We start from the raw sequence: 24,842 nt of genomic DNA, 5'->3' as shown, positions 1-24,842 counted from the left end.
CACATATACGTTGTTTTACGATTTTATTTCTCAATGTTTAATCAGATCGGCGTTTTATCTATATTTATAGATGGAAATAGGGAAAAGTAAATACATCCTGTAAAAGTAGAGGAAATGTTCTTTTTGGTGGACCCTTATTCATATTATAATTCTCGGTAGTTTTTATGTTACGATAAAATGAAATTGGGACATGCTGCGCGGTTTTCTTAAAAATTAGCGACAAATCGACGTCGCTAACAGCAATCCACGCGCGTCGCACAATAAAGTGGTGAAAACTATTTGTATTGTCCTCTTTTAGTAAATTCAGTACCTGTTGATACACTAAAACAACATACATACATGTATGAAATAATCAGCCAGGTATTTCTGCTTTTTTTTAAAAAAAGCATAAAACCAATATTGGTTTATAACAGTTACACAACCTACATGTAACTTCATAAAACACCTATTGAGAATGTTACATCGGCAGATTGAATTTAAAAAAAGATACATAAAGTACTTCAAATTCAAATATAAACATTGTATTTGTTCGGAATAATAATTATTTTCTTACTCTGCCAAAGAAAGAAAACAAAAAAGAAGTTCGCCTATATATAGCCTGTATACTTTTATTTTTCCGTGATCCGGATCGCGGGCCTCGCGGGGTTTTCTGTAAGTGTGCACGGAGAACACACATATTTTCGTTTCAACGAAAACAACACAACTTCACCGTGACTGTCACAGCGAACGCTTGTATTTTACATCTTTAAAACGACCTGATGTCAGAAGAAGAAGATGCCCTGGATCTCCTGTTGCAGGATGACCCAAACGATCATGCATTCAGTATAAATACGTACATGTAAGTTGATGTAGCCACATAGGCCGACTAAAAAGAAAAAAAAATGCGGTTTTGTCATATGAAAAATTCACGATTAATTAATTGCGATTTGATGCCATGATTTGTCGTTTCATGAAAGAAAATATTTATATTTTATGATATCTAAACCAAGTGAATAACACCCTGTCCGGGTCCGGCAGTTTGATTAACACCCCCCCCCCCTTTTTCCCAAAATTCTCTCCTTACTTGACGCACGAGTGTAAGAAAGGGTGTATTTAGTGTGTAATGGGATGGGGTGGTTTTAATCAGACCGAGCATTCACGACCGCTGGTGAGAAGGCTATTTTCCAAGTTTTTTCCATGTTTATAAAAGAAATTATCTTTCTATGAAAAGAAAACACAATCTGTGAGGAAAACACACTTTGCATTATTGTAATTTATTTATTATCATAATTTGAATTATTTTCTTTATTTTGTAACGGAAATAAAAACAAAATGTGTGTTTGGGCCAAAATGGGGGTGGGTTAACATCAATCAAAGTCTGATTATGACAGGCTAATGAAAAATCATATTGATTTCTCCTTTATCCAAATGCATGTATTTTATATATACTTAGTAGCTTATGACCATAAATTACATGTGATCCATACATGCTGGTACTTGTATGCTATGAGCTGATGGGCACGTGTTCCCTTCTTGCCGGCCTCCTCCATGGCCGAGTGGACACGGCCTCTCACCTCTGTCGGCGCGGTCTCGAATCCCGTTCGCGCCGGTAAGTGAGAAAGTTTTCCCAGTTTACTTTCGAAAGATCGGTGGTCTCTCCCCAGGTATCTGGGTTATCTCTTCCACCAATAAAAAAAACTGGGTGCCACCAGATAACTGAAAAATTGTTGAGTTTGGCAGAAAACATCAATCAATCAATCCCCTTCTTGCCTAGATTTTCTCTAATTTCGACTAAATCCACAGCCCATCAGAGTACCATGCAAGGGGATTTAGACACTGGGTACCATTAAGAAGCAATTCAATTCAACTTTTTTATCAGGGGTCATTAACTTTCCCTCAGAGTTTCAGTATTTTCGCTTGACCCCCTAGGTTTTAACCTGAATTTCTTCAGTATTTGCCCTCGTGTATAACATATGCTAGGCATAATGTAGATACCTATATGATACATCTTTTTTCTTTTTTCATTACCCACTCTGCTACTCTTGCAATGTATAATAAAATATTCGTTTCATTTCTAACACATGTATGCAATCCCTTACCTTATCTTTAAATAAATTTGAGTAAATAAATTTAAGTGCGAAACTGTTCCATGCTACCGTGAAACTTAGATTTTGCTTTTTAAACATAAACCAACAATTCTTAATTGTAATTTCTTTTCTTCTTTAAAAAAGGTATTGACATCCCAATATTTAGTGGGAAGTTCCCAGGTATCATCCGCTAGCGACAGTCTACTGGCAAATCCAGACATATATTGGAAGGATGCTGATGTGGAGGACACAGGAACACCTGATCCCAGAACTGTGGCATTTCATTCGGGGTGACAACCTGGCTTTCAGTTGGTATGACTCTTTGAGGTTGAATATAGGGTTAAATCAGTATAAATTTGATTAATATTCAAATAAATCCAGATAATACATTCACAATTGGAATCATGGCATTATGGTACACTGATATGTGTGTACCATTTTACTGGGGTTTTTTGTTGTTGTTGTTTTTTTTTTTTTGTTTTTTTTGTTGTTGTTGCATAACTAGGGATCGTATACATACGAAATGAGACAAAACAATGTTTGATTAGTTTCTAATTATAAGGTATCACACGTTTTAAGGTATGGTGGCCAATACTGATTTTATTTGCAATTTTCTTTCAGATATGGGACCCTATTATTCGGACAACTGCAGATTTTATGAAACTGTCTTTGACAGAAGATTTGGTTTTCTCCATCTGTGTTGCCACCAACCATTATGCTGAGATGGTCATATCTAGGGGGAAGGGTTGCCATATACTTTCCAAGGAAGTTTGCATCCTCTCACTGAAGAGGAACTGTACCGGTATTACTAGTTTTAAAAACCGATATTGTGGCAGTGATTTCCAGTTTAAAAAGAATAATAAAATGCATGGTAAAAAGATTACCTTTACCAAAATTTATCTGGCTGTGAATGTAATTCATTTATTAAATGTGTACTACAATTACCTCTGATAAAATTTCATAAGTAATTAAATGCATACTTTTCAGAGGGCCTTGATTATCGAAAACATTTACAGAGCCAATTTAAGTATTCAAAAGCTTTGACAATACATTAGTATTTAGGACTAAGCATTAAGAAATACTTTTTTTCCTGATTTTTGTGCATTATCTTATACACGCCTGCTGTGAAGTTCCAGTCGATAGACAGATATTGGTCAACGCATGGCCCTGTCGGAACATTTCATTATCAAGAATTATGTCTAGAAATAGGTTTCAAGAGAACATTTTTGTTAAATATGATGCAAGTACATTTAAATCTAGTGATTGAAAGTAAGTACTTGAACATTCGTATATGTTGAACTTGGAGAGGAAAAATGGTTAGTACTTTTTGATAACATTTGATAAGGTGTTGTTGCTTAGCAACCAAAGATAACTGAATAAAAAATAGATTATTTTAGATTAACAATAATTGAAAGATCTTTGTTTTAATGTTGCAATACTTATTCTATTTAATGGAACACAATGGCAAAACGTCATATTATTAGAAAATGATGGCCAAGTATATAGAGTACGAAGTTTCCATTTGATGACCTTTGACCTTAATTCTCTTCATCGTATTTTTGTTAAAAACCTTTTAAAATGATTAAGATCTATTTAAAGACTATATTTTTCAAATGTGACATTTACTAATCATCATGGTTGTAATTACATTTAAATTGTGTTGAATGGATGCAGAAAGGCAAATTATTGTCAAAATTGTACTATGAGTGTTGTTACTTAGCAACCAAAAATATTTGTTTGTCAATAAAATTGATTAGTTTGATTTTGTTCTTTTTGTAGTATATTAAAAGGCACATTAGCTCATACATTTAGAATTTCCTAATTTTGTCTCTAATCTAGTGAGAGGTTCGTAATATATATATTTCAGAGAAAAAAAGATTGCAAAAATGTGCACTTATATGACATTTGACCCCGTAGACCTATTTGAGGTCATGGGATATATTGAAAAATTTTATAAGAAATTGTTCCCTGTCCAATTCCTAACAAAATTACATGTGATTTAAAAATACTGTCATTTAGTCTTTAAAAACCTCTAAAATGTGCCGGTAGAGAAAGGGTTAAACAAACAGTGTATGTCATTTAGTAACCATAAATCACCAGGGACGTTACATTGATTTGTGCGAGACCAAAAACTCTTGTGCATATTTACTTTAATTAGGATTGATTTTCGTTTTCGCGCCCCTTCCCCACCATTTTTGCATTGCTGTCTCTGAAATACGTAATTCACAATATTAAATAGTTAATATGTACATTGGGTAAGAATTCTAAAACACACAAAAACTATTCTGGTTTCATAGGCGTCGGAAAGTGGGGGGGGGGGGGGGAGCTAAACCAACAAAAAAGTTTCTACGTCGTTGGGGGAGGGTTATTATGTCTACCTTTGCAAAAAAGTGGGAGAGGAGGGGGGACTAAGCTCCTCCCTAGCCCCACCCCCCCCCCCCGGTTCCGACGACTATGGGTTTTATATTTGTTAACAAAGTGAATTAGTTATCATTTACCAATTGTTTTCATTAAATGACAGCCAACCATGAATGTAACATATTTAAATTTTTATGTAATAGACCAGTCGGGCTATTTTTCCATAATTTTTACTAGGCCAGGCCATAAAACCAGTAGCCTGAGCCATGGCCTAGATTTTAAATTATTTCCACAAGCACTTCTTTCGTATCTGATCACCCCCTTCCTTTTCTCTCCACAAGATAGCTAACTCAATTTCAGACATCCCAATTTCAAAACTCCTATTTTTATTAAAAATGTATCATTAATCAACATTACCGGGGGTATTTTGATATAGTTTAATTTGAGATATTTTCTCTTGTCAAAAAAATTGTTCCAATTGTCCTCTCTGTCAAGCCTCTTTATTGTAAACCATTCATTTTGTCTGTTGAAAGCATAGAAAGAAACATTATCTTTTTATTTCATAGTGTAAAACTTATACGGTACCAATTTTGATGCACCAGATGCGCATTTCGACAAATAATGTCTCTTCAGTGATGCTCATAGTCTTGCTATTAGAGGCTTTTTATAAACCGTGTTGGCCACATATAGAGTCCTTGTACATATATGTAAATGTACGCTTCCTAGACTCTAAATATTTAGAGGATGTAGAGGTATTCTTGCACTTGATTTTTTACTCAAATCAAACACGAGAATAGAGGGGAAACAACTGAAAATCCCATGTTACAGTTAATTACACTAAAAAAGAGTAACAATTCCATTTCTAGTGTAACAATTGCCCTGTTAGGGAATTGTGTCCAACCTTTTAAACAGTCGTAGTGATGAACCATCGGAATATTTTTTCATGATTGATTATCAGTATAATCGGACGCACTATAATTGATTAATAATCGATTAATTTCAAGTATGAAATTTGTTTATTATTGAATGTAGAATGAATTGGTAAAAAATTTGGGTGATTTCTGAAATGCATTTTTGATGTATTTTTTATCATTGGATTCATTTATCAAATTAATACTTATGAATTAGTTACATTCACAGAAAATAAATCAAGAAAGCATGAGAATAAATTACTTTAAGTTATATTTGGATTAATCGATTATCCAAAATTTTAGTAGATTATCTATACATTGTAATCGAGGGCCATTTCGATTAGATAATCGAATTTTTCTATTAATCAGTACATCGTCGGAGAAGAAACTCTACTTATGATAAACAGAAGGAATGAAACTCATAGTAAAATATGGTATGAATTTGCTTATCAAAATATCTCCCTAGCACAAAACAAAATAATTCACCTCGGACTTCGAAAGGCTGGTAAAATAATAGCTCCGAGGGAATGTCACATAAACTGGTCCTCCAATATGATTCTATAGTCTGTTTCCCAAAAGATTCGATGTAGTGCGCGCCCTCTGGTGTCATAATGGTAAAACAACGAACAAATGTTGAAATCCAGTAAACGAATGAACAAATTCGAATGTCGAACTATCATCGGACGGATTACCAATTTTTTTTTTACTGTAACTCGGAACTGCAATGTGCAAATGTTCAAATACGGATGACGAAGATCTTATTTCAAATTCACATTGAATAAATAATGCATTCACTTGTTACGCATCTACACAGACATTACATTCCTTTACATCTTACGTCATTAAAATAACGAATATACCGTTATGTACTACAAATGTCAAGATAACGATTAACATTTTTCTATTTTACATTGAACCAATGGTGCATTTAGGAACAACAAATACATAATTGCAAAGATAGAATATTGAACTCTTTGGCTCTCCATAGAAATTAACTATCCATTTAGGATATAAAAGAAATTAATAGCCGGAAAAGAATTAATTTCAGAATGGAAAGAATATATATGGGAATGGTCCGCCGTAAACGTAACCAGAATGAAAAGAAAGGGGGAAATCTTTTCCGTGGGGGTCATCTGGCTATAACAGGAGAGGAATCCTACTATATAATCACATTTCCGTGGGGGAAGATCTAATATATAGCCATTTTCCGGGGGGGGGGGGGTGGCTAGGAGGGTAGGCTACTATACAACACCGGTATTTGATATCATATTCATTTATTTAAACAAAATGTTTCACTGTACATAAATTATGTCCCCATTCACAAAATCAGTTTGCTTCATGCATTAATGACGGGTTTAATATTGAACAGTTAAGAAATGCATGCTGATATTGCACACCTTCACTTTTGATTCCAATATTGATGAATTCTCGTCTATTTTGTAGTATTGTGAGTGAAAAGTGATATAATTTAACAACTAAATGATGTTGCTATATAATAAAAGGGTTATTGAACTTATATTGGTGAATATTCGCAAGATCGCGCATTTTCACAGCCAACTCGTGCCAATATTCACCAATATAAGTTCAATAACCCTATGATATTGTATAGTGTCTCCTTAACGAAGTCTAGCGGTTTAACTTTCACATACCGATGAAAAACGTGCAGGGCAATGCATATACCAGGACTTAAAGACCGATCTTGGCCTACTTGAAAACCTGGTGATAGTGCAATCAAGCATTTGGTGTTGGATGGTGCTTTTTGCTGCAGCCAAGTTAAAAATGCATTACATCATGCTGATAATAGATGAACTATAAAATGCATTACAGCATGCTGATAACAGATGAACTATATATAGGACGTGTGTTACTTAGCTAAACGAGTGACCGTCCATGAAATGATATTAAAGGTCAAGTGTAATATTTTTTGAAGATCTCGAGTTTTTAGATTAAACACTTCACAAATCTAGTCAAACTACAATTCTCTTTGATATATTTAAACACTTAGATTGTTGAAAAATCATCTACCTGTGCCGCGGACAATCAAATTCTAAGTAAGTTGCTTCTCTTTGGTAATTTGACGTCATCAGATACATTCTCGAGAGACGCAGACGAAAGACACATGACTAGCGCGCAAGGTTTGCGAATGTGACCTGAAAAAAATGGTGCAGTGTGCCGCATTAAATTGCACAGTAAAGTCGGACCAGGGATTGAGCATATACGTGTTCCCCAGTGATCCAAAATTTAGAAAGATCTGGACCCTTCGAATGAAAAGAGACGGTTTTGAACCCTCCGAGTACAGTAAACTCTGTGAACGACATTTTGAGAAAGACCAGTTCGCTATTAATCCAGACATAGCGAATAACATAAACTTTCATTTGAAGTCCAAGATGTTGAGACCAGGGGCAATGCCTTCGGTGTTTGATTACACTAATCCGAAGAAAAGGAAACTTGAAAGACGATCGAACTCGAGCCCAACACCTGCATGCGCATCACCCGACCAAAACAATGTCCGAGACCGAAAATCAACATGCAGCCCTTAAAAGATAACGAAAATAAGACACTATAGTGTAAGTCTAAGATGTTAATTATTTGTTTGTTTAATACTTGATCTTGACTCTAGAAAATATTACATATCGAGTTGGGCATACTGTACTAATTAATTACCGTTATTAAAAACTTTATTGAGAAAAAAGGAAACTTGAGATTTAACAACTACATACATAAGCAGTGTTTTAGTACAATGATTTTACAGCTCAAAAAGATGTAATTTTGAAATACTTGTACTTAATTAAGCATTGACTTGTATTATCATTAAAACAATAATTCCCAGTCCAATTAAAAGGGATCTGCACCCTGTACCAAAAATGCAGTGACAGCCCTGGTCACAATAGTAGATACTGTATAATCTACTTGTACGTTCTGACATTTATGATGTTAGATCATGGATGGATAAGACTTTTTTCCCCTTTACTAATAATGCATTGATAAATTGTAGGTTTTGGACAGTAATCAGAAAGCATCTGTCAGTGTGGTCAACACAGATAAATGTAATGAATCATTACCACAACAAGATACATGTAATGAGGTTCCAGTCACAACTGAGGTCGATAAAGTCTGTCCAACTACAAATGTACAGTGCTATTCAACAATGTCTCAGACCACACCTGATTTAATCGTAAGTTTACCCTAAATGTGTTTTATGTTTCTGTCGGAAGAGGGGGGGGGGGTTACAACCCATATTGAATCCAACTGTACATTTTGTATCTTTGATTTTTAATTTTTTTTTTGGATTTTTTTTTTTTTTTTTTTTTTTTTAAAGTGCATTTACATGATCATTGTGAAGCTGATGCATTATATTGCATGGATATGTTTAATAATATTCACCATTATTTCTTAGGAAGTACTAGTAGTTTAATTTTGAATAGCTGATCAGTAATGATGGTTTAAAAATCTTTATAATCTATCTTAATATAATGATGACCTATTGCAATACTGCCCAAAATAGACCAATTTTCAAAAATCTTTTTCTCAAGAACCGCACATGTGTAAGAAAAACTAAATGCATGGTGATGAAGAGCTGGAAGGCTTCTACCAAAATTGTAAATTTCATGATCCTCGGGGTAGGGGTTCTGACCCCAGGACGGGGCCAAAGTTGTTATATAGAATAGTGTTCATGTGTAAAATACTTAAATAACATCTTCTTTAGTGGTGTTGATACTAAATTGAAACTAAATGGATATTTAGAAAGAGCAGGTAGCCCTTTACCAAAACTGTCAATTGGATAATCCCAGAACAGGAATTTTTTTTCTAGATTTCATAGCCCTTGGGAGTAGTGATAATTTTTCAGTAGTACTTAGGTGACCGATAGGGTCTGTGGGCCTCTTGTTTGTTATGAAGCATATGGTTTAAATCATCATCCATTATGATAATCTTGTAATTCCTTTTTTTAATGCAGAAGAGGCGACATGTGAAACTTCAAACAGAAATTGATGTTTTATCTCCTCCTGCTGTTGAAATGATTTATACTGGTACTCAAACTGAGGAAAGATGCATACATAATGCTGAATACCTAGATAACAGTTTTATGAAATCCAAGGAAGAAGGAGATGGAGATGAAGAAGGCATGGACTCTGACTGGATTCCTGAAAATAAAATCCACTTAAAAGTTAACAAACTCTTCACTCATTATCTCAGATCTACGTGAAGTACAAATTATTATTATTCAGTAATATCAAGGACATGTTAAATTGTAAACTTTCAAAATATAGAATTTTCCTAGACATGTGTCACACCCTCAGTCTTATATTATATGTATTCATTAGTTTGTCCTTTGAAATGATAAAGGTACAGTATCCTTTTATTTAGGTTCCAAGGCATATGAAGAACTTGAAAAGGTCACCAAGGGCCAACTGCTTTTAACAGACATCAAGAAAATCTCCCCTGCTCTGTAAAGACCTCTGGGTTAGAAGCATTTCACAAATTGGTGTGTCATTTTTCTCCCAAGCTAGTGCACTTCTTCCATGGACAAATGGATGCAAGGTAGAATATATATATATATATATATATATAGAGAGAGAGAGAGAGAGAGAGAGAGAGAGAGAGAGAGAGAGATTCTAAAAACTTTGTTGAAATATTTCGACCGTGTTACCGGTCTTCTTCAGTCGTGTTTATCATAGCAACGTAACGCACGACTACATACGCGAAAGTAATATGACGTCACAGTAAGTATTATCAACGACAAAGTTGATTTTGCTCGAAAAACATTTGAGAAAGGTAAGAGTCGTAATAATAAAATGAACAATACTCACCCGACCTCGTGGACACATCCTAAAATATGACTATGAGTACAATTAAATATCTGGTAATATGTTGACGGTGCTACCGTTTGAACGAGCGCAGCTTCATGTATGTACATGTTTTGTAATGTTCATGAATTGATCAGGTTCAATTTAAACAATATATATTTGCCAAATACTCATTACATGAATTTTCTCAAAGGGTTTTATATTAAAAATCATTAAAACATGTATATTTTTATGTTATAGATCTTTATACATTTTATTTCTGCTGCCTTCACTGTGACTTGCTTAACATTTGATGCACGACTTGTTCTGAACTGTGTGTTCTCAGCCTCTACTTCCTTTTTTCTACTCTCAATCTTTTCAAGATACTAATTGTATGATAAAATTGCCCGAACTTTTCAAGTTTGTAAAACTATGTTTAAACAGCGCTGCCTTTGAACACAAAACGCATTTCAATATATAATGAACATTTAAAAATAAATCGATAAATTCCACTATCGGATCGGGTATGTATATGCCCCCCCCCCCCCCCCCTCCCCCACCCTGCGAACCTATCTAATTAAAAAAATGAAATTCATATGATAATCCCCTTGTAGCAATTCTATGTTCCAAAAGAGAAAATTAGAACATTTTTTTATAATATTGTACATAATCCTAGTTGTAACACAATGATGAAATATTTCAGCATTCACATATAATCATTGAATAAAATTGCAATATCATTGATTGCATCCCCTCTCCTGAAATGCTGTTGTTGTGAGGATACATTAATTAAGATTAATTCACAAATCTACAATTAATTTATTATTTTCCAGTCGTTAATAGCAAGTGGCATGGTTGATTATCACGAGGGAGGGGGGTGTCATCGTGGTTTGCATTACCGGACATATTAAAAGGAAATGGATTGAAGACCTTATTATTTTTACTGGCGGGAAAAAAAACCCCAAAAAACAATTTTTACAATCTTTTCAATCCGACCGAATTCTATCGACTTTTTGTATTTTTTTAAATAGCACTAATTCAGTACCTGTGATCCCTCACATATTCTAACAATTTTTAAGAAGTCAGTCTCCCTTTTTTTCTTGTTAGAATAATACATTCCTATTGAGAATTTAGTATTTTAATCGATTACGTCCCGGTAGTATGACTTTTAGCAAGTATGTATTTAGATCCGCCACTGCCTGTCTTATTGTGACGTACGTCAAAACGTAGACATGACGTCACACATCATCTTAGCCTGCCTTTCATAAACATTGCACTTCGTTAAACATTTCGCCTGATGGTGCACTAAATTTTGGAGCTAGGAGGCCTCAAGATTAGTATGATAATCCACGTAAGTTCACAATCATATTCCAAGGTGTGACTTTGCGAGATCTCAGCCATTTTGACAAGGGACTTCTGGGATTGGCGTCAAAAAAATTTCCTTCTTAGAGGTTGAGATTTAGCTCGGATTATTTCCCGCGCTCGCTATTAGTAATGAAACAGAATTTTAGAAATGTTTGTTCACAAAACAGTCAACTACAAACAAGAAATATCCCACCTCTGGTGTGTCCAGAGGTCTGTGTTTGCCCAACTATCTATTTTGTATTGCTTGTAGGAGTTATGAGATTGATCACTGTTTGTTATCTTCACTTTGCATTACAGTAACTAGCTTATCATAAATACATCAATATTGTTATAATCAGTTATTACAACACGTTCTTTGCATACAAGTCTTACAAGACATTCATTATTAAAGACAAAAATGTTCCCTTTTGTTTATTCCGTGTGGACCATAAGTATTTAATTTTTTCTTCCATACATTTTCTCTAAAGCGATGATAAATGTCGTCTTTGTAAAGTTTTTCTATTCCTATTATAGAATAATCGTCAATACTATGAGAACCCGTATAGAAATGAATAGCAACAGGGTCATCAGTTTCTCGTCTAATAAATGACAAGTTCAAACATGCCTTTGGTATAGGGTTATCCCAGTTTCTCCCACATATACAATTTTGTTGCATTTTTTGCAAAACACTCCATAAACTACATTGCTGGATTTACAATTGATATAATTTTTGATATGGTATTTGTTACCGTTGCAGTCCTCAAATTGATTGGTTTTAATGACATATTGACATAAAGTACACTTTTTAGCACCACATGGCTCGCATAAATTTTCTTTTCTAACAAATAGATTATTGTGTTTCTTATGTACAAGAATGTCTATTTAATTTTTGTCTCTTTTAAAAGACACCATGGGCATATCTCTAAAAACGTTTAGGAGATTTGATCGGTCGAGTTTATCTACTTTCTTAAGTTCATTTTCTGCATCATTTTCCAAATAACCGAGTTTTCTTTATTTCCATCCGCTGAATTTGATATTTTTCTTCTGTAGAACAAATTCTACGCGCACAGAGCCCAAGTCCAAAGGGAATGGATTATTTTTTTTTTGTAGATTCGGGATGGCTAGAGGTTTTATTAAGGTACATATGTTTATCCGTGGGTTTGCAGCATAAGTCAGTACAAAGGAGTCCGTCTGTTATTGAGATTGTTACATCAAGGAAATCGATTTTTGTGTTTGTTAGACGCAAGTCAAGCTGAATGTTTGGATGTATTTCGTTCGCGGTTTTATGGAATTGTTTAAAGGTCATAGGAGACGGTTTTTAACAATGCGTTTTCTCTCCATAATTATCAACTTTGTTTCATAGACTCCTCATAAAACTACTTTTTAAAGATTAAAAACGATATTAACTCGAAGAAATTGAAGTGCAAAGGTAGTCGGAATAGAAAATCGTTACCCGATTACCGTTCCTGATTTCCTGAATTTGTGACGTCATAAGAGACCACACTCAGATTTGCGAATCAAAACAAAGGCACATCCATGGACGATTTATTTGCAACTGGAGGAGTTTTTGAATGGGGAACCATAGTTTGTTATACAATGATATCACTTTAAACTCATAATCAATGCAAATGCCAGCCACATCTACGATTTTTCATCGGAGGACGAACAAGAAGATCGATCAAGATCCTATTTATTTCGAATCGGTTGAAACAATACTGACTGGTTAATGATAAATGTATGATAATTTCAGAGTACATTCTCTGATGACAATAAGAGAAATATAGATAGTTATTCTTGCACTTTCTAACCCCATGCAGACACAGCGACGCATCATCTTTTTTTCCGCAGTGGGGGGGTGAAGGTTGACTGACAAAAAAGGTGGGCACCCTCTCATCCCCCTTTGGTTTTATGTGCCCAAGTTCCACCCTGACTCGGATATATTTTATAGCCAGATCGAAATTTCCTTTACACACATCGTGAGCGCCGTTTTTGAATTTATTTTCATAGGAGTTTTATACAAGTATCGTGTACAGCTATTTAGTTTAACAGGTGAATCTAATAAATATAAATGGCTTCAACATTCTTTTGCCCAACTATCTATTTTGTATTGCTTGTAGGAGTTATGAGATTGATCACTGTTCGTTATCTTCACCTTGCTTCAACATTCTTTTACAATAAAATTTGCGACATTAGGGCCTATATGAAGAATAATTTACCATAACATTAGCCGCTATAAGGGCTCTTTCTTGCGTATAATGGTTGGAAGTGGAAGCCAGAGGAAGAACGAATTCTTCGTCTGGACCAGTTATTGAAGGAACTGTCGAAAACTCCGAATGTCGTGATTGTTTTTGTAGGCCTGCGTTATGGACGAGTCACACAGACAACTTTAGGTAGCCAAAGAATTCTGGTGTGCAGTCCAGAAAAATTAATTCAAACAGAATAAAACTTTCTAAACAATTTTGGAATATGTTGAGTCATCGTGGGGTGTGGGACGATGATCAGTTCATAAGTTGTACATAGCCAGAAAATCTGCACAGTATGCAGGAACTCCCGTCAGAAACTGTATGTTTGGCTGTCATACATCGTCGGATACAGGGTATCCGACGAAGGCAGTCAACTGGATACAAGAAAACGTAGAAAAAAGAATAATCTGCCTAATTTATCAATGGCTAACGTTCTCATTTATAAAAAATAAATTTATCGAGCTTTAATTCTTACATATTGATTCATTCAACCGACCGGTTGTTCAAAATCCTCGGCCTTTAACGTTATTTTTTGTTTAAAATTTTTACCCTAATAAGGAAACCAACGTGCAAATTAGTGCTTCATTTAAAAAAAAAAAACCATCCCCAAACTCTTGCATGACCATAAGAATTGCTTTATTTCACCTGATATAAAAACTTGTAATTTCAGTATGCTCCACCATTTACTTTGAACATTCTTTTTCAAACAGAAAAGAGGGGGGGGGGATCTGATAATGCAACTTTCAACATATAAAGTTAGACCTATTCACCTTCAATTTATTTACTTATGTATTCAGAATGAAAAATTCTGGTCAGAAGAGCTTCATATAACTATTTCATAGTCAAATTTCATTTCTAAACAAATCAGATCATGTTTATACTAAATTATGAATACATGTATCTGTACTACATGTAGTCTATCGTCATTATATACAGTCTATGTTTTGCAGGATTTTCTCATCTTCGCCGTGCTTGCCGTTGGTTTGTAGCCTAGTCGAAAATAGTTAGAACTGCATCTGGTCGAAGATTTAATTTCATAAACCCATTAGTTTTTGCCAAAGTAGAGTGAATACAATAACGAAACTGATCCTCATCAACCCCCGTAATCGCGTAAAATGATTGTCAAACAACTTCGAGTTCTGTGTTCTCGGTGTAGATTTCACACCCAAGTCTTTCTGAACGTTGAATCATTTATACAAAAGTATATAGAAATACCTGATTTGCTACATTACAGTTGAATGTAAGGACATTGAACATTTTGACGGCTAAAACCTGCAGTTGTTAGTATAAACAAATACACATTTGCGTCAGGCTGGTCTCTTTTAACGTCATCAAGCAAGGGAGATAAGTCATCTTACTATTTTGATATTTCACACCACGGCAACATTTGATGGTCTGTAGCGCCTGTTACCTTACTATTTTTTCTTAATGACTTCTTTATATATGTTAAGCAATTAAAGAAGAACACATTTTCGTGCAAAACAAATTTTATTTGAAAATCGTCTCCTATAAAATTTAGAAATTCATTTCAAAATGAAGGATTATCTCCCTCATGCATAGCTCTTATCCTTGGACGAATTTGGCTCCACTTTTTGGCACGCGGTTTTTGGCTATATCTAGCTCTAAAACTTCATAGTTATTTCGGATTTCAAACATTTCGGTTGAGCATCACTGAAGAGACATTATTTGTCGAAATGCGCATCTGGTGCATCAAAATTGGTACTGTATAAGTTTTGCATTATGACCCCTGGGTCGAGGCCTCTGCTGGTGGACTGTTAGTCCCCGAGGGTCTCTACAGCCCAGTAGCTAAGTACTTCGTTACTAGCTTGAAAATACGGATGTATATTGAATTGCTGTTATAAAATTTAGAAATTCATTTCAAAATGAAGGATTATCTCCCTCATGCATAACTCTTATCCTTGGACGAATTTGGCTCCACTTTTTTGGCACGAGGTTTTTGGCTATATCTAGCTCTAAAACTTCATAGTTATTTCGGATTTCAAACATTTCGGTTGATCATCACTGAAGAGACATTATTTGTCGAAATGCGCATCTGGTGCATCAAAATTGGTACCGTATAAGTTTTACATTATGACCTTTAAGTTCTTTTTCTGTACCCGTCCAGATGCCAAAATTATCATCAATATAACGTACATAAAATAATGGTAGTTGTTTTGATTTTTCGAGAAGAATCTGCTCCTATCCCCCCATGTAAACACAAGCGTAGTTTCGCCCAAGTTTTGATCCAATCGCGGTCCCTTCAGTCTGCATGTAATGTTTGTTATTAAAACTAAAATAATTATTGTCAGAACAGCGTCCAACATTTGTAATATACTTTCCGTGTCTACCTCTTTTTCGTGACGCTCTTGTAATGCTATTTTAATGATATCGCGAGCTTCTTTTCTAGGTATACTGGGATAAAGTGCTTTCACGTCCATACAAAATAAAATAGAAGAATCTGGTAATGGTTGTTTTACACTTAAATTTTTTTTCAAAAAATCTGTAGTGTCCTGGACATAGCTACCAAGGGATCTATTCGCATTCTCAAGTTGCGACTCCACGTACTCGGCTATCTTTTCTGTCGGGTGTTGTCGGTCATTTACTATAGTCCTGAGTGGATTGTTATTTTTGTGTATTTTTGGGTTAGCTTGGAGTTTTCCTGATGTTACTTCGGTGGGTAGTAGATAATGTCTTAATTCAGACGAAATGGATCCTTTTTTATACATTTCATTAACTTTTTTTTTATTTTGTTGGTAATTTGTTTGTTCTTATCGCACTCTACGTCACTGTGAGATGCGCTATTAAGCATTTCATTCTCTACTTGGTCAACGTATTTATCCGTATCCATAACCACTATCCCAGATCCCTTGTCTACAGGTTTTATTACTATATTTTGATCTGTCAGTAGTTCTTTTATAGCCCTTTCTTCGGCGCGTGTAATATTACTAGAAAAATGTCTACTTAGATCTCTGATAACGTCTTCTTTGACTTGTCTAATGTAGTCGTTTATCTCTTCCTTCCTTTGGTGTCCAATTCTTTTTCAAATTATTATTTTTGAAATTTTCATCATTATTGAAAGAAGATTCATTCTTTGACTCTTTATCAAAAAAAAATATTCACGCAGACGCATCCTACGTTCCCATGTTTTTAAATCTGTTAACAACTGAGTAAAATCAATATTTTTCTTTGTGGGCACAAACTTCAAACCTTTTCCTAACAAACTTAACTGTTCATTTGTTAATTTCTTTGAAGACAGGTTGATTACTTCTTTTTCTTTTGTTGTATTTGATTTTATAGTTTCATTTTCTAACTCCTTGTCTTCGGTGGTAAAATGTTCATATTGGTACATGTAGAATACAGTAGTTGTTGGCCCTCATTTTTGGACTGAACAGAGTTACAGACACATGGTCTATCCGAACTTTTTAAGTAATCAAAATGATTTGAAGAAAAATTCAAACACATGAAATCTTTTTTGTGATTGCATTCGTCAGGTGGATATTTTGACATTGGGTGTGATCATTCAAACTAGTTTTAACAAAAATGTCCATATCTAAATGAAACGTTGTTGCTATCAATTCTGCCTCCGTGGCCCATGAATCAACACTACCATCTAATAATTTAACATTTTCCAAATGTTTTTGAAAATCTCCATCTATAAACTCTTTATAAAAATGCTATTGTTGCTAAGTGTTTCTACAATTGCCGTTCTAATTTTTGCATGTTGCTCTTGATCTTCATGGAAATGGTACGCAACACTGCGATAGCAACAATTTCAATCCCCTTTAATTTGAATTACTTTTAGTTTTTCATTCATTTCATTTGTCTGAATCGAAAGTGAGGCATGTTCTATAAACTTGTTATGATGATCCCGTTTACCTTCCAAATATACGAGTTTCTTGTTCTTTAACTGATTGAGTTTCTTAGCACTAACTTTTACATTGACCTTAATAAATTTGAGGGCTTCTGCAAACCCATCTACGCCGAGTTTTAATTTAAGATATGCAGATTGTTTCTCTATAGAGGATTCTAGATTCGATACCGTTTTAGCACAAACCTTTACGGACTCCAACATTAAAATTTCTCGAAGTTGAGCATAAGATGTTTTGAAAAATGTCTTTGTTGTCTTCCGGAGCATCCAAACTCAATGTCCACCTGAATTTAAATCCTTTAGGATTTACTGCTAAGTATTGTTCATTTTATTATTACGACTCTTACCAAATGTTTTTCACGCAAGATCAACTCTATCGTTTATAATACTTACTGTGACGTCATAGTACTTTCGCGTATGTAGTCGTGCGTTACGTTGCTATGAGAGATAAACACGACTGAAGAAGACCGGTAACACGCTCGAAATATTTCAACAAAGTGTTTAGAGTTTTTTTCTGTATTTTACTTCCAAAAAGAGACTTTATATAAATGTATATGTATAACACTAATATAAAGCACTAAATAATCACAACTAGGTACTAAAAAATTTTGCCCCAGCCCGGGGTCGAACCAGCGACCTACGGCACCCGCCGCATAGCAAGACTGTCAAACCAGTGCGTAAGTCCACTCGGCCAAAACGACTTCCCTTTTATATATATGCAAGGTGAAGATAACGAACAGTGATCAATCTCATAACTCCTACAAGCAATACAAAATAGATAGTTTTAGTCTGTTGGAATTCCCATGGGCACGAATTGTGCTCCTTTGTTAGCTGACCTGTTTTTATATTCATATGAAGCAGAAGTTATTCAAAAACTTCTACGTGAGAAGAAAAAATCTCTCGCTGTGACCTTCAATTCGACTTTTAGATATATCGATGACGTTTTCTCTCTTAACAATGATAGCTTTCATTCATATGTCGATTTGATATATCCCTGTGAGCTCGAAATAAAGGACACCACAGAGTCGTCCACTTCTGCTTCATACTTAGATATTTTATTGAAAGTAGACATTAACGGCAAACTGACAACTCAACTGTATGTCAAACGGGATGATTTCAGCTTCTCCATCGTCAACTTCCCACATTTATGTAGCAATATTCCATTATCATTTGCATATGGTGTTTATATATCTCAACTGATTCGATATGCAAGAGCTTGTTCTGGGTATAGTCAGTTTTTAAATTGAGGTAAGCTACTGACAAACAAGTTGATGGTACAGGGATTTCTACAGTCTCGATTGAAGTCGGCATTTCGCAAATTCTATGGTCGTTATAACAATCTAGTTCGTCAATACAACCTCCCATTGGGTCAAATGCTGTCTGACGTGTTTCATACCGATTGTTAAGCCGTTCTTGGCACACTGATTTTGACTGCGGATAACTCCGTTTACCTGATCAGGATATGCGGCTCACGGCGGGTGTGACCGGTCAACAGGGGATGCTTACTCCTCCTAGGCACCTGATCCCACATCTGGTGTGTCCGGTTGGGCAAACACGGACCCCTGGACACACCAGAGGTGGGATCAGGTGCCTAGGAGGAGTAAGCATCCCCTGTTGACCGGTCACACCCGCCGTGAGCCCCATATCCAGATCAGGTAAATGGAGTTATACGCAGAAGTTGATCAGATACAGTTGTAAATAAGTAAAGAAAATCAGAATGACACATTCTATAAAAACCAATAATTTACTGCTAGCACTTTCCCCATGTCTACATGGTTCATTAGGTAGTTCAAATATATGATATTTGAATAAGAATTATAATTAATAAATAATCATATTTGAATATATTTGAACTGCCTGAACATGGAGAAAGCGCTAGCAGTAAATTATTATTTTTTCATGGAATGTATCATTCTGATTTTCATATATATATATATATATATATATATATATATATATATATATATATATAAAGGGTGTTAAGAAAGTTCGTTCCATGATTCACATCATGCCTAAACTTATTTATAAACAACTCATATAGAAGTTTTTATGTTTTTAATAACCAGACAGTCCACCTTTGTTTTTCAATACATTTTTAATTCTGTTTGGCATTGAATGAATTAAAGAAATCAAATGTTTCTGAGGTATCTCCCTCCATGTACGTTGAAGTCGGCGGCGTAATTGGCTCATTGTTGTTGGGCGCGGATCTTTGTAGGCCTCGCTGTTCAGAATACTCCAAAGATTTTCTATACAATTTAGGTCTGGGGAATTGCCTGGCCATTCTTCTTTCGAAATAAAGTTTGGTAAATTATTTTCACACCAATTTTGTGTTAGGAGGGCAGTGTGAGGTGTCGCTCCATCTTGAACAAACGTAGCGTGTCCTGGATATTGGACCAACTTTCGTTCGTCAATCCTACCACTATTTTTCTGTCGATTCAGAGCAGGTTTTAGTTCTTTTTGAAGAATTTCCTTCACATAATAATCAGCATTAATAGTTTTGCCAGCTGGAACAATGTGAAGTTTGGACAAACCCTGAACTCCCATCGCACCCCATATCATGACTTTAGCGCTTGACTTGACACAGATTACGTCTGGAACCTCATCTGACTGGGACCCCCATACAACATCGTCCTGTCGGTTCGGAACATGAAACAAATATTTTGTAGATTCATCACTAAAGATGTAGTTCTCCCAGTCTTCAGCCGTCAAATGCTTGTGATCACGAGCAAATTTCAATCTCTTTTGCCTCTGTTTTTTTGTCAGTAGTTGATTTCTCGATCTTTTAAATGCCTTCCATTTTTTAACTTTTCGCAAATAATTATAAACAGTTACGTGACTTACATTAAAGCCTGAGTTCTTAAGTTCCTTGCTGCATTTTCTTGTGGATTTTCCTCTTTTGTATTTTATGTTTTCCACTTTTTTCTTTACTACCCCCACTATTTTCGATGGCCGACCGGATCTCGGTTGATCGGTTAGTTGTTTATTTTGCTCTCACCTTCGTCTCCACTTTGTAACCCATCGCTCACTTTTACACAGTTGCTTAGCCACATCTTTCACACTTAATCCTGCATCTAATAAAGCCAAAGCTTGAGCTCGTTCATTAATTGTATCGACACTTGTACAGGACGTCTGCTTTTTCAACGAACTCGGCATATTTATTTCATGACGTAATAGACATTATGTTTACATCACTCCATAGTAACACGAGAGAGTGCACATAGGGAAGGATAACTATCAATATAATGGGGAAACAATTCTAAAGTGTTACCAGTAAAAATTTGAAACAAAAATATTTAGTTTTTCTATTTAATTTTTTAAATTTACAAACGGAACGAATTTTCTTAACACCCTTTATATATATATATATATATATATATATATATATATATATATATATATATATATATATAAGTTGTGTGAAAATTGCAGGAATGCATTTTAATGAGAATGGAAACTGAGATCAGACGATTAACCAACATGGTGATCCTATATACTGAAAAGAACAGAGGAGGTGCTGGAGTGGCAAAAGAAGTGAAAATGAAGCAATGCTTCAGTAAATTTAGTTAAAAAATATATCATTCTGATTTAATTGTTTTAACTTGGATCAATTTTTAATTCATAGTAAAATATAAAAAAAAAATCTTATATTGAGGCCATTTTTATATATTGCAGATTACATTGACCAACTCTTCGAGGCACTGCTATTTCGCAGAGAGGCACACAATTCTTTTGCTGATGCAAGGAGGGCTATTGAGGTTGAAGGCAGAGAAAGGCCCACACCACTCGCACATATGGGACCCAGAATTTACAAACAAGACATAGTTGAAGCTCATTGTTCTAGATTTAATCAATAAATTCTATTTTTAATATTTATTTTGAACTTTTTATCAGTCTAAGGCCAAAAATTAAAATTTGATTTCTTTGATGTACTCCGACCGACCTGTCAAATTTGCTCCTACCCAAACATTTTTTCCAGCAATTTAGAATTTCATTTTTTGGAGGGGGGGGGGGTCCCTTGAAAAATAGTAAATTATCCTTATTTTAAATGAAAATATGAAAAAATGCATGACATTAAAAAAAGCCTACCTACCGACCCACCTTGGGTCGGAGTACATCAAACAAAAAATATTTTTAATGATGGTCTAAACAGTCTGTTGAATTCAGACTGGGTATTTGAATCCACAATATTGCTGAGAGGGAAAGTTGGCCCTTATTTTGGTAACAACACATGATGGCAGAATTCTTCTTGGGTTTTTTTTTTACCGAGTCTCTTGTATATCTAACGCACAAACCTCCTGTATGCAATGCATCTGTAAACACTGTCGAACAAGATAATATCATTTCATTTATTTTAAATTTTATCATTTCATCTGTGCTATACAAGGTTTATATGATTTCAAAATTACTATTGTGGAATGAAAAACTATAAAGAATATTTAGGTCAGAAATTTATTGTAAATGGATGAATGATACATACACCTGACAGAAGGATGGGAACTAAAACAGTTTACACACTTACTCATGTGTATGCTCATTTTCCTCTAATGGACCATTTTCCTGAAGATATTCATAAAAAGATGTTTCAAGAACGTGCCTGTTCAATTAAATTGTATGGATTCTTCATCAATCTTTGCATCAACAATGTTGGTATGTCGACAACATTTATTTTCTGAGTCGGTCGCCATTGTCACACAATTCGAGCATAAACACCTATTGACAAAACAGTTATTTGAAAGAAATATTCGAATATGAGTATCTGACCATTTAAAATTCTTTAACTAAGAGAAAAGGGACAGTCTAATTGCAACATGTGCAATTAGACTTGTATATTCCCCTTTTCTACGATACACTTCAATACATTATACTTGTACTGAAGTGCATCGTAGTGGAACAGTATATAAGTTTAATTTTGATTAGATAAGGAGAAGGGTTGCAATTTAATAAAACACCTTCAAGATCCATCACTGAACACGGGACATTGTATTCAAAGGGTATAACACTGCATGTCGTCTTGCATTTTCACATGATATGTCTAATAGTAATCATTATTTACACAATTAGAATTTTATTTCTTTGTTTAGAATGAATGTTGTTGTTCCCATAGTACATAGGGCCTATATGACCAGAAGTGAGTCATCAATGCATTTTTGACTATATATTTTTGAAAACCCAGTTTTATAAAAAAAAAAAAAAAAAAAAAAACTTGTGAGGTCGATATTTGTCGGAACTTTCATATTTTTTTCATTTGATTATGCAAATTTGTTCTTTCATTTTCGAAGATGCTAAAACAGTGCCTTATTAATTCAATCATCAAAAACAAACAACTAATTATATGCCAACTTACTTTAGTTGCAATGTTTGATAGTAGTTGGGATTAGACTTTCTGACAGTTTTGTAAATTGTCTTAGACACATCTGAGAGAGAGAGGGGGGGGGGGGTTGTTCCGGTGACTAGTAATTGAACATATCAATTTGCCATCATAATATCCAAGATGGTGATATCGATAACAGGAATCAAACAATGTAAAATGCGTCAAAAATAAATCGTTGCACTTGTCCCAAGATTATATGTTACAACCAACCAAATGCCGTAAATATTCTACACAAAAATAGCTGGTGACAGAAGGGTACTTGTTGTGCCAATAACATTCAGATGCCAGATCAAGCGTGACTTCTCCTTTGTGTCATCTAATCGATAAGGTTTACATGACCAACACTAGAATTGTCCTTTCAGGACAAATACCCCGCGGGGCACATCATATAATGGATAAAACATAAAACAAACTCTTTCAGATCAAACCAGAAGTTGTGTAATATTTGGGGCATCTAGTATATTATTTCTTTATTGCAATTGTTGCTTGAAAATTAATGAATCGATCACATATCTAAAACAAAAAATTAAAACGTTAAAATCAATATTCCCAATGAGGCACACTATACCAATAAATAGAATGTTCAGAGAATTTAATTGTGTATTATAATTTGTCTTAATTTGGTGCATAATTCAAAAATTGCTAGAGTATGAACATCCAAACCACCCCCACGCAAACAGAAAATTGATATATTGAAAATGGAAATATTCCTACATAAATGTTTGATTCAAACCTTTTAATTTGTTTTTCAAGAATTCTTTAGACATGAGTCCCATTTTAAACAAGATCTAAATAAGCATAACTTGCTACCCCTGGACACGCCAGAGATGGGATCAAGTGGTTAGGAGGAGTAAGCATACCCTGTCGACCGGTCACACCCGTCGTGAGCCTTATATCTTAATCAGATAAACGAAGTAATTCGTAGTCAACATCAGTGTGCCAATAGCGGCCTAACAATCTGTATGAGACACGTCAAACGGCATTTGACTCAATGGTAGGTTATATCAGCAAACTAGATCATCAAAACGACCGTAGAATTTGCGAAATGCTGACTTTAAACGAGACAAGTGAAATCCCTATAACATCAACTTGTTTGTCAGTAGCTTGACTCGGTTGAAAACCTGATCAAATGCATAACAACCCCTTGCGAATCAAACAAGTTGAGAGTTGGACGTTATAACGATCTAGTTTGACAATACAACTTATCATTTGGGTCAAATGCTGTCTGGAGTGTTACATGCCGATTGTTGGGTCGTTCTTGGCACACTGATTACCTGATCAAGATATAGGGCTCACGGCGGGTGTGACCGGTCGACAGGGGATGCTCACTCCTCATAGGCACCTGATCCCACCTCTGGTATATTCAGGGGTCCGTGTTTGCCCAACTCTATTTTGTATTGCTTATAGGAGTTATGAGATTTATCACTGTTCCTTATATTCGCCTTTCAGATATAAACACTATATGCAGGTGATAATATTTTGAATATTTATTTTAAAATAAGAAATTCATCACTTTGGTCTAAGAAAAACGTTTAATGAAATCAAATTTCTTAATGAATTTTTAAGATATACTCTTTTTAGTTTAAAAAATGACCAAATCCATACGTAGAAAATGGCCAGTAGATTGAGACAGAATTGTCCAATTGATGTGAAAATACCATATGCACATCATATAGTGAGTAATATGTGTACAAATGTTCAAGAAAAACCATGCACTATTTTCTTATAGCATGCACGGACAAAATCATGTCTACAGGCAGACAAGCTGATTCCAATATACTCCCTAAAGGTCGTTTGAAGGAGGTATAATAAGCATAACTGATTGGTTACAAATCAAAGAATGTAGAACTCGTACTTAGTGAACAACATTGTATTGGTTGCTGTAAAATAAGTTACA

This window comes from Ostrea edulis, chromosome 7 (genome assembly GCF_947568905.1).
Source record: "Ostrea edulis chromosome 7, xbOstEdul1.1, whole genome shotgun sequence".
In the NCBI taxonomy this organism is placed as follows: Eukaryota; Metazoa; Mollusca; class Bivalvia; order Ostreida; family Ostreidae; genus Ostrea; species Ostrea edulis.
Note: the sequence above shows the minus strand (reverse complement) of the source record.